Consider the following 10,084-nt stretch of genomic DNA (forward strand, 5'->3'; position numbering starts at 1 on the left):
AGCATTTGTGCCTCACCCCAGGGAAGCTCTCAAACATTTCCAGCATTGTTTCTATGGTGAAGATATATTGTGTGCCACACTGCCTCCCCACACTTCTAGGACACAACGAGGTTATCATTTGGAGGTGGGCGACCTATATTTAAAGGACCCCCATACAAGACCTAGACACGCGGTATGGAAATTGCAAAGACGTATGTAAGTCATTGGAGAAATAATGTCAAAAGCCCAAAGAGGCATTTGAAACCAATGATCATTTCATTATTTGTGACTAAGATTGAGATGTGTTGAGTGGGTCATATCTCCCCTTACAGGGTTTATGTTCAGATCTCAGATAGGAGTTTCAGACACTGTCATAGTCACTGTGTACATTTGAAATTATATTTCCTATTATTTTTGTATATTTTGATATGAGCCATAATTATTATCTGTAGAAACTTGGAGTGGATTTATAAATTTCTGGAAGGAATTCTGAAGCCATAAAGCTCTTTTGTATGGAAGAAGGGGAGATTGTAAGAGAGCACATACTGATTACACTGGCAAATAAAAGGACATTCATGTTATGCTAAAATTAAATCTATATAAAAAAACCTATATAATAGAGGACATTGTTCACTAGAGTGCATTTTTGGAAAGGCACTGTAATTTGGCATTTGAGAAATTACTAATCTCAATCCAGAGTATAACTAGTCTGGGAGTTTAAATAATATGCTTTTCAAACTATATACAATAATGTTTAAAGTAAAATTTGCAAGCACTTTTAAGATCCTCTTTATATTCCATTTACAAGCGTTTAGTATTAAATGCATTTAATTAAATTGGAATTCTTTGAGGTTGCAAGATGTCAACAGATTGTCACCAAATTTCTGCCAATGAATATAATAACAAAATATGTTTAGGTGCTATTTTTGTTTCTCTCTCTGTTGGCTAGTGGACCAACCTTATTGTGCATTTTTTCTGCGTCACCGTCCCATAAGCAACTCAAACGCAATGTCACTGGAACACAGCAGCCCCTCACAATCTTAATGCCTATTGTGCATGCCGGTGACCAACACCTACTTCTATCTGCTCAATCCCAACACCAGGAAGTGGCTCTTCATATTGTTGCTTAATCTCACGTCCAATCATGTTTGTCTCCTCCTCCTAATTCTCTCACACTGTCTTCATCATTTTTATCTGTTTTACTCTGCAAGGTTATCTGCTCTTTCTCCTGAACCTTAAGCCTCTTCATCTGTAAAAAGCACAGCTGCTGGAGTGACTTTTCTCAAGGAATCTCATCACTCCACTCCCTGCTTAAAATTCTTCATCACTGAGTCCCCTTTACCTTTGGACTAAAATCCAAATTACTTAACATGATGTGTAAAACTCTTCAACAACTCTGCCCCCCCGTTTCAGCACTCAGAATCTATAGGTGTGCTGTCTGGTAGGAGAGCCACTAGCCATAGGTGGATACTCAAAAATGTTTTTTAATGAGTTAAAATGGAATAAAATTTAAAATTCCATTTCTCAGTCATACTTGCCAAATTTCAAAGGATTAAGGTGTGGCTAGTGGCCCTGCATTGGTGAGAGGGGAACAGGCACCTTTGGATCCATGCTGAGAGTCCCTTTCAGCGGCACTAGTTGGAGGTCACATAGCCAGCATGTAGGCCCTCTGCCTTGAAGTTCTCCAACCACGTCCACTCCCCTCTCTTCCATAGTGTTACCCAGCCTCTCGTCTCCGTCCAGCGTCCTAGTTATCTTTGTCTTGTCACATCCTACTGACCTTCTCCTAATCCCCATCCAAACCCAGGGCAGGTGCTCTTCCTGTGGATTTTGTAGCCTGCTAAATGGACCTTTTTTGCAGAACACTCACTGTATGTGTTTTCTTGCCTGTCTTCCCACCAGTGTGAACTCTTTGCTATCAATATCAGTCTTTTTACATCTAGTACTCTTTCTGACTCATAGCAGGCAATTGAAACTATATCTAAGGATAAATCAAACATTAAATATCAACTTAAATTGTTTCCTTTGGCATCAGGTCTGATGCTCATATTAAACATTCAATGTTTATAGTGAGGGCAGTGGAACTATAAGTTACAACCTTCTCTTTCAATTTCTTTGTGCTTCACTGATCGATTGACCCTGAAGTACTTATTTATCTTAATCTGTAACTTAAAACTCAATTCAAAATTAAAACATTAAATTATTGAGAAGTAAATGACATAAATTTCCAAGTTGTAGTAACACATACTTAATGTTTTGAAAGATCTCTTGGTGTTGGATGAATCAGGTATAAAATGTGCAATAGTTATTTCGATGGTACTAATTATGTAAATTTTGACATGCTGTGTTGTAGATGTCCCCTACTTAAAATAGAAGAACTTATTTTTTTAAAAAAAAAGATTTATTTATTTGAGGGGCACCTGGGTGGCTCAGTAGCAGACACCTGAGTGTCTACCTTTGGCTCAGGTCATGATCCTATGGTCCTGGGATCAAGTCCCGCATCAGGCTTCCGGCAGAGAGCCTGCTTCTCCCTCTACCTATATATATGTCTCTGCCTCTCTCTCTGTGTCTCTCATGAATAAATAAATAAAATCTTTTTAAAAAATACTTATTTATTTGAGAGAGAGAGAATGCACACATGCAAGCAAGAGAAGGGGCAGAGGTAAATGTAGAGAATCCTCAAGCAGACTCCCCATTGGGCATGGAGCCTAAGGTGGGGCTTGGGCTTGTCTCATGACTCTGAGATCATGACCTGAGATATGAAATCAAGAGTCAGATGCTTAACCAACTGAGCCATCCAGGTGCCCCAAATAGGAAAAATTTTAATTAGTGAAATTTTCTCATTCTGAACAGTTGAGTTACTTATATTTCTAAACCAGTATGTAGACCACTAAATCACTCTAATTTATTTAATAGGTGGATGGTATGAGTAGACAAAAATGAAAACCAATTTGCTTTCTTTTTCTACCTTCAGCATATTTTTAAGTTTATGATTCACAATTAGTGACAACATGAAGCATTGCTTTAGTGGTTAAATTTTTATCTTTTAACTTACTGAAAGAACTACCTTGTGAGTCATCTCAAATGTCACTCGAGAAATTTGCTGCTTTGAGTGTTCACTTATTCATGACAGTTTTATGTTGTATTCAGAGTTTCAGAGTTAAATAAAAAGGCAGGCTGATCCTGCCTGTGTCTACTTTACTCTCATTTTTTCATGTCTTCTCCACATAGTTGTCTTTCCCTGCAACAAGCCCCCACTAACATAACTGGAGAATAAAACAGTCAAGACTTGTAATTTCATAATCTGTGTATTGAAGTGACTGGTGATACGTGTGTGATTGTGGAGATCACAGAGCAGCAAGGGGGTATAGATGTACATTGGGAAAATGGGGTTAAGGAACTCAGCTTCACATTGAAGAACTTTATCTGGAATAACACCATACGGCAAATCAGGTGAGCTTATTGGAGCTTATTTTTCTGATTAGTAAGAGCTAGCCCAATATCAAGACAGTCACAGGCCATCCCTATTCCTACCTAAAAGATATCTGATCTTTTTCTGAATGGTACTGTCTACAGAAAATGTAATATTCACATATGTAGTGTTATGCTGTATTTTCTCATCTACATATACAAGATTTATAAATGACCCCAGGACTAATTCTGCATGACAACTGTAAAGAGATAGATTTCCAATTCTTGTTTTCTTTTTAATGCTGAGAAAGCACAAAAACAGAAAGCCCGCAAGTGCCTCGGGATCACTGTATCATGGAGGATTGGCTAAATTATGCCGGTGTAACAAACAAGCTCTGAAATCTTGGTGACATAACCAATGCTTTTCTTTCTCGTGCTGTATCCCAATGTAGTTGTGTGTGTGGAGAGAGGTGGAATGAGGTTCTTCTACTCTTGGAAACTTAAGGACACAGCTAATGCAGCCTCTACCATATTGAAAGAGTACAGATGAAGAATTCACACCTCTTCTTCTGTACTTTGACCTAAAAGTGACCCATGCCAATTCTACTCACAACCCAACATCCAGAGCCAGTCTCATGCCCTGCTGTATCCAAAGAGGACTGGGACATGAAGGGTAGCAAATGATATACAGCTGATGAGCACTATAATTCTGTCATAATCAACTAGAGAAAAAGTCAAACCCAAGATTCTTCAATTCTCACTTGTGTCAATTAAAATAACTTGGAAATAAATATTAACTGAGACAACTCTATTTTTATATTAAATGAAAGGTGAATTAACCTTTAGTCAGGCCAGTTTCCATCCTTTTAAATACTAGCTTACTCTTACTACCTTTGATTCTATATATCAGATCAGATGATGGGTCAATTTGAGTGAAAAGTTTATTATTAACTTTTCTTATTATTCTTCTCTCTATAAAAATATTCAACTATTGGAGGCCATAGTTCAACCAAGGGTCACAATGGAAAATAGTATCAAAACATGAATTATCTCTTTTTCCATAGATCAGTTACACAAAGTAAAATTGGAGCTAGCCGTGTTATAGGGCAGTCATCTCCAAAATGGGTACATATATATTTATTTAATAAATGGATTGATATACCAATTTATCCACTAGATCTGTACATCAATGTCTCTCATCATATATGGCTTGAGAGGAAATCTTAGAAAAAGAGTGGGACCTCCATATCATGGAGAGGTTAAGGATGGTGATATTGTTTATTTATTGCATCCTTTATGTCTTCTAAATGAAAAAAGGTTCAAGTTTATATGGATTTGAACAAATTTGTTTTTCCCTAGGCTTTCTGCTTTTATGTTTATATTACCCATCTTTTCTTGCAAGTTGTCCACCTTTTTCATCAGAGCTTTTAACACATGCTATTTTTAAATTCTTTGACAATTCCAAACACTATGTCATAACTGAGTCTGATTCTGATTATTTTGCCTCTTGAAATCTGTGTTGTATTTTTTTAAATTTCTCATTGTCTTTTAGTGTGCCTTGGATCTTTTTTGTTTTGTTTTGTTTTGTTTTAAATCAGACATTGAGTAGAAGGAACTGAAGCAATTAGTGTGAAGATTTATGGTAATGGCTACAGTTGTGCTGTTGAATATTTGTTGTAGATGTAGGCAGTAACAACCTTAAATTTCTATAGTGTTTATTTTTTGAACCCCCTTGGGCTTCCCTAAGACCGCCCCCCTCATGTAGAGTCTATGCTTCGCTGCTCTTTCAGCTGTGATCAACTGTGGCTATACTTGAGTCCTGTGGGTATAGGGGTAAGGTGAGAAAGTGGAAGTTTTCTATCATCTTATGATTAAACCTTAGCCATACAGTGGTCCCGAGTTCCTGGGCTTTGACCTTCACAAATATTTTTTAGTTTTTGTTCCCCTCTTACATGATTTAGGAAGGCTAAAGGAGGATAAACTGGAGAAATGTCCTTCCCCCAGATGGATAAGGCCCTACGAAAGTTTTATTCCCCCTTGGAGAGTAGGCCTTTGTTACAGAGAACACACTGAGTATATTTCATGAAAGGTTCTTTCTTGGCTCTCCATCTTGAGCAGTTGGAGTTCTCACGTGTAAAAGTAAGGGGTCCCCCGAGAATTCAGCTGCCAGAAGTTTCTCACCCTCCAGGCAGTCCACATTTAGCCCCCCACTTAAGTATTTCTACTGGTGGCTTCAGTGACCTCTGCTCCAGACAAGGGATCTCAGCTATGAGACTTCAGTCACAGTTTGCCTCATGACATCAGTTCTCTCATAGATACAAAAAAGGTCATTGATTTTTAGTTCGTTCAATTTTATCTTGTTGAACAGATGACAGTGATGACTTCTAAGTGACATGCCAGAGACGAAACTGGAAGTCCAAGCCCATTTGCTAATAATACGAAATAGCAGTATCTTAATATCTTCTGCTTAGTTTGAAAGAATAATTAGCTCAAATCAGACAAGAGGAAAATTTTGAACAGAATTTTAATAGAAAACTTTGCATAATTGGTAGTTGGACTTGAAAATGATTTCCACAGTTTAGTCAGTATGATCAACAACATACTTCTATTTTATTTACATATTAATGATGAGTGACTTTCCATTTTAATCTTAATCTGGTTATAACATCAAGTACCCAAATAAATTAGCCAAAAAACAGAAATTCAAATTGCTAAATTATGAGAAACCAGAATTTTGAAAAATAATAAACCATATGGAACTCTATTTTTCTCACTCAAAATGTCATTAATACTATTTTCTGTGTTAGCACAAACTTTTATTTCATATATAACTTAAACAATTCTTGGTTATTTTATCTTCTTCTCATCCTTAAAATTCCCATTTTTAGAGTAGGTTTTCTAACATAGTCAACTTATTAACAGAGTATCATGTATGTACAATTTATAAATAAACATGAAATACACATGAAAATGAATATTTAGATTTTTACCAACAGTGTACAAGATTACAAGTGTTTGCTAATTGCCTCTTTGAATAACCTTGGCCAAGTTATGTAACTTCACTGAGTGTTAGTTTCTTATGTGCAAAATGGTAACAATGATTTCTGCTTTTATGGTTGTTGCTACCATCAGATAAGAGAATGTATATGAAAAGGACTTTCTAAACTGTCAAGTGCTGAGCAAATGTAGCTATCTATGCTTCACTGTTTCTGGGTTTCCATTCTGTATTCCACATTACTGTAAAATGAAATAATGTTTTTTTTTAAAAATTCAGATAAATAACAAACTGGGAGTCAATTTATAAACTATAATAAATGTATCTATAAAGTATTGCTATGGACCTATTCTGAGTATATGAAAAAATATGCTTTCCAATCAGGAGCATAGCAGTGCCACACAGTATCTGACTCCTGTGCTGCTTTTAGTGTGGAAAAGACTAAAAAGCAGAGGTTCAGGAAGGCAGAAGACAGCCAACTTAGACCTCTGAAAGGTTGGTCAGAGCCAAGGAAACAGGATTGTTAACTCATTGGTTCTTGGATAACAACTTTCTCTCCTTTCCCAGAAATCACCAGGGACATTAAAAAGTCCATGAGGCTTATAGCACATTTTGATGCAGAGGAAAGAACCATAGGTCAAAAGCCTAGAAGACTTACGTTCTATTTCCACTTCTGCATCAAACCAGTGGCTACCTTGGGAAACCCACTCAACTTTACTAAACTTGAATTTCCTTCTCTACAAAATGAGTCTCTTATAACCCAGATCTAGATATTCTCTTAACCCATGAAGGGTACACTTGGGCAAAAGGGAAATCTCCTGACATGGGCTAATAGTTTGGATTCTTCATGGACCTCAACTGAAAATGTAGGCACTTGGTACAATATTTCTATGGATAACAATATTTGTGTGTGACTAGAGCTTGTTCTGTAAAAGCCAAAAATCTCTTGCCTCCATAGATAGCTTAATGTAACACTTCAGAGTGACATGGAGTCAGAGGATTCCCTAGTCCTGTTCTTGGACTGGTTCATTGAGATCAAAGGTGTTAGGGGTCATGCAGAGCTCATAATGCAGTAAAATCATACTTTTAGTGGACAGAGACAAGATGGTTGATTTGGAAGGGAATTGATTAGCTTTAATAACATTTTTATTAGTTACGTACCATACAGACATCAATAAAATCAATGTGATCTTCTAACCAAATGGCTAGTTAGTGAAGATATGTCCAAGAAAACACATCAAACTTTTAAGAAAGACTAAGAAAAGAATGCATTTGGGGCATACAGGCAAGAAAGCGATGTTCAAAACAAAAATGATGAACTATGGGAAGGAAGAGAAATGCAGGCTGAGTTGTGAAAATTTCACTCATCTGTTCCTCACGCAAATTTTCATATCTCTCTGGAGATGAAATTTATTTCAGGACTGTAACTACCAAATATAAAATAAAAAATGAACTTTCAGAAAACGACTCAAGTCTTCATAATTTTAAAAAGAAATCATATGATCCAGCATATCACTAATTAAGATGGATGCCGTTTTCAAAAGCAAAATCTGTTATTTTTTTTTCCAGAGGTTCAGGCAAAAGAAAGACAAGGAGAGAATGGGAGAAGCTGAGTGGGAAATTCTCTGAGGAGACCATAAAGTGTCTCTTGAGTATACATCATCCAGCCCAGCCGGGCAAGCCCTTTTCTTAGTATCACAATAGCACCACCTTGGGAAGTCAAGACATCTCTAGATATATTATTATTTTCCTAACAATCTCCTCAGGGCCTCCTGTTCGGGAGGATGACAACAATCAGATATGCACCGAGGGAAGTTGATTTTCACATGACCAGAACAATTGTGTGCTGAAGTTGTTATTTGTCAACTGATTCCAAGCATTCTTACCCACAAATACATGTTTAGAAAAACATCAACAGCAGTGCCTACTATATATGGAAGAAAAGAAAAACAAAAAATATTAAGAAACCAAAGAGTGCCAGGCATTATGTTAGGCAGTTTAGATGTAATAAAGTATTGTTTATTCATAATGCTTTGTTTGATGTCATCTCCATGTTCTAGAATACTAAGCTAAAGCTTAAGACATTTAAGACAGTAGTTTGTCAAGTCCCCAACTGGTATGCAGTTGAGACCAGCTTTGAATCCAGGCTCATCTCTGCAGAGACTATTCAAAGGCCCTCATAAGTCCTGATACTCTTACTTTTGGGGTCCCCAGCCCACATTTTTCAAATATGTTAAAATAAATAGAATAAACAGCCCACTTCAAACATTATTTACATATTGCCAGATCTACTGAGTTGCATTTGGAAAATTAGAACAACTTTGTTGCTTTACAACAAATGACTATAATTTTTGACTAGACTATTTTCTTTTTTTGCTTTTGTCTTTTTCAGGGTGCAAACATTTTTGTAAACTCTTGAGAAGTTCATAATTCTCCTGTTGCAGGTGTGATACCCACCAGACACAGCAGCCTGAGAATGCATCTGAAGATACTACTTCCACTTGAGCCGGCTGGATAGGCCTTCACAGTTTACCCAGAACTTTATCTTCAGGGGCGTATTTGCATCATCACTGAGGTGCTCCGGTTGAAGGAGCCCTGTGGTATTTCCTCTGACAGCAAGGAATGTAGTGCAAGAATGTGATTCCCTCTGCTCCCATAACACCAGGTGCATGTTGCAACCATAAGCTAAAGACCAACAAATATCTGTTACGTAGGCAAGCAGGTATTTGAGGTCACTGGCCAGTTTTTAAGGAATTCGTGCAATCCAGAACTTACTATTTTTGGTTCACGCATAGTAATATGCATTTCTTTTTTATTCATTCATTCATTCATTCATTCATTTAATATGTTTTTTTTATTGGAGTTCGATTTGCCAACATATAGTGTAACACCCAGTGCTTGTAATAAGCATTTCAAGAAAAATGTATTGAAGGAGCACGAAGAAGGATGGATGCATATGATCAAGTGACTGTGACCTGGTCTCCTCGTAAGGAAGTGGCAGCCCTCACTACAACCTGCTTCTGGCACTAGCCCAGTCATCTCCAAACTGGATCATAGCCATAAATCAGAGTCCACTTCGCTGAATGCGGGTAGTCTTTAGAATAGTCTTCTTGCTATTCATCTGGCTGCCAAAACACATAAATCACATACACTTAAAGAATTTCCCCTCCATTCTTGAATGTATGTCTCTTTTGGGGTTTGAGAGCTTAACAGCTTCATACCAGCAGGTCATTCAAAATGATCTATTTGGGGCAACCTGGGTGGCTCGGCTTTTAGCACCGCCTACAGCCCAGGGCATGATCCTAGACACCTGGGATCGAGTCCCACATCAGGATCCCTGCATGGAACCTGCTTCTCCCTCCGCCTGTGTCTCTGCCTCTGTGTGTGTATGTGTGTCTCTCATGAATAAGTAAATAAAATCTTTTTTAAAAATTATCTATTTGGCTATTTTTGTGCTATAGGTTTTTTCTCTGATTTTTTTATCCTAATAAGTCACAGAATCCTTTCCATTCACCATTCTGGTGATTTCTATCCTTTACTTTCACATTCCTCTTACTTTGGCTTGCGAACGATACAATACTGTGTGTACATCTTTGGAGAGTTAATGTCAGCGAGTGAAAGGAAAAAAAATTAGTCACTTAATTTATGGAAATAGGAATAAGTGGAATAGATTTCAGAAAATAATAAATGACTGATCCA

The 10,084-nt window shown here is 37.2% G+C and overlaps 1 long non-coding RNA gene across 2 annotated transcripts in view; it reads left to right on the top strand.

Moving 5' to 3' along the window:
* LOC129507532 (uncharacterized) overlaps positions 1-9,770 on the top strand; it is a 79,645-nt gene extending 69,875 nt beyond the window's left edge. For both annotated transcript variants that reach the window (XR_008664023.1, XR_008664022.1), the window contains exon 4: positions 8,778-9,770. This is a non-coding gene — a long non-coding RNA (uncharacterized LOC129507532). The remainder of the gene's footprint in view (positions 1-8,777) is intronic.
* Positions 9,771-10,084: the final 314 nt, after the last annotated feature.

The sequence above is a fragment of the Nyctereutes procyonoides genome, unplaced genomic scaffold (assembly GCF_905146905.1).
Source record: "Nyctereutes procyonoides isolate TBG_1078 unplaced genomic scaffold, NYPRO_anot_genome, whole genome shotgun sequence".
Classification (NCBI taxonomy): Eukaryota; Metazoa; Chordata; class Mammalia; order Carnivora; family Canidae; genus Nyctereutes; species Nyctereutes procyonoides.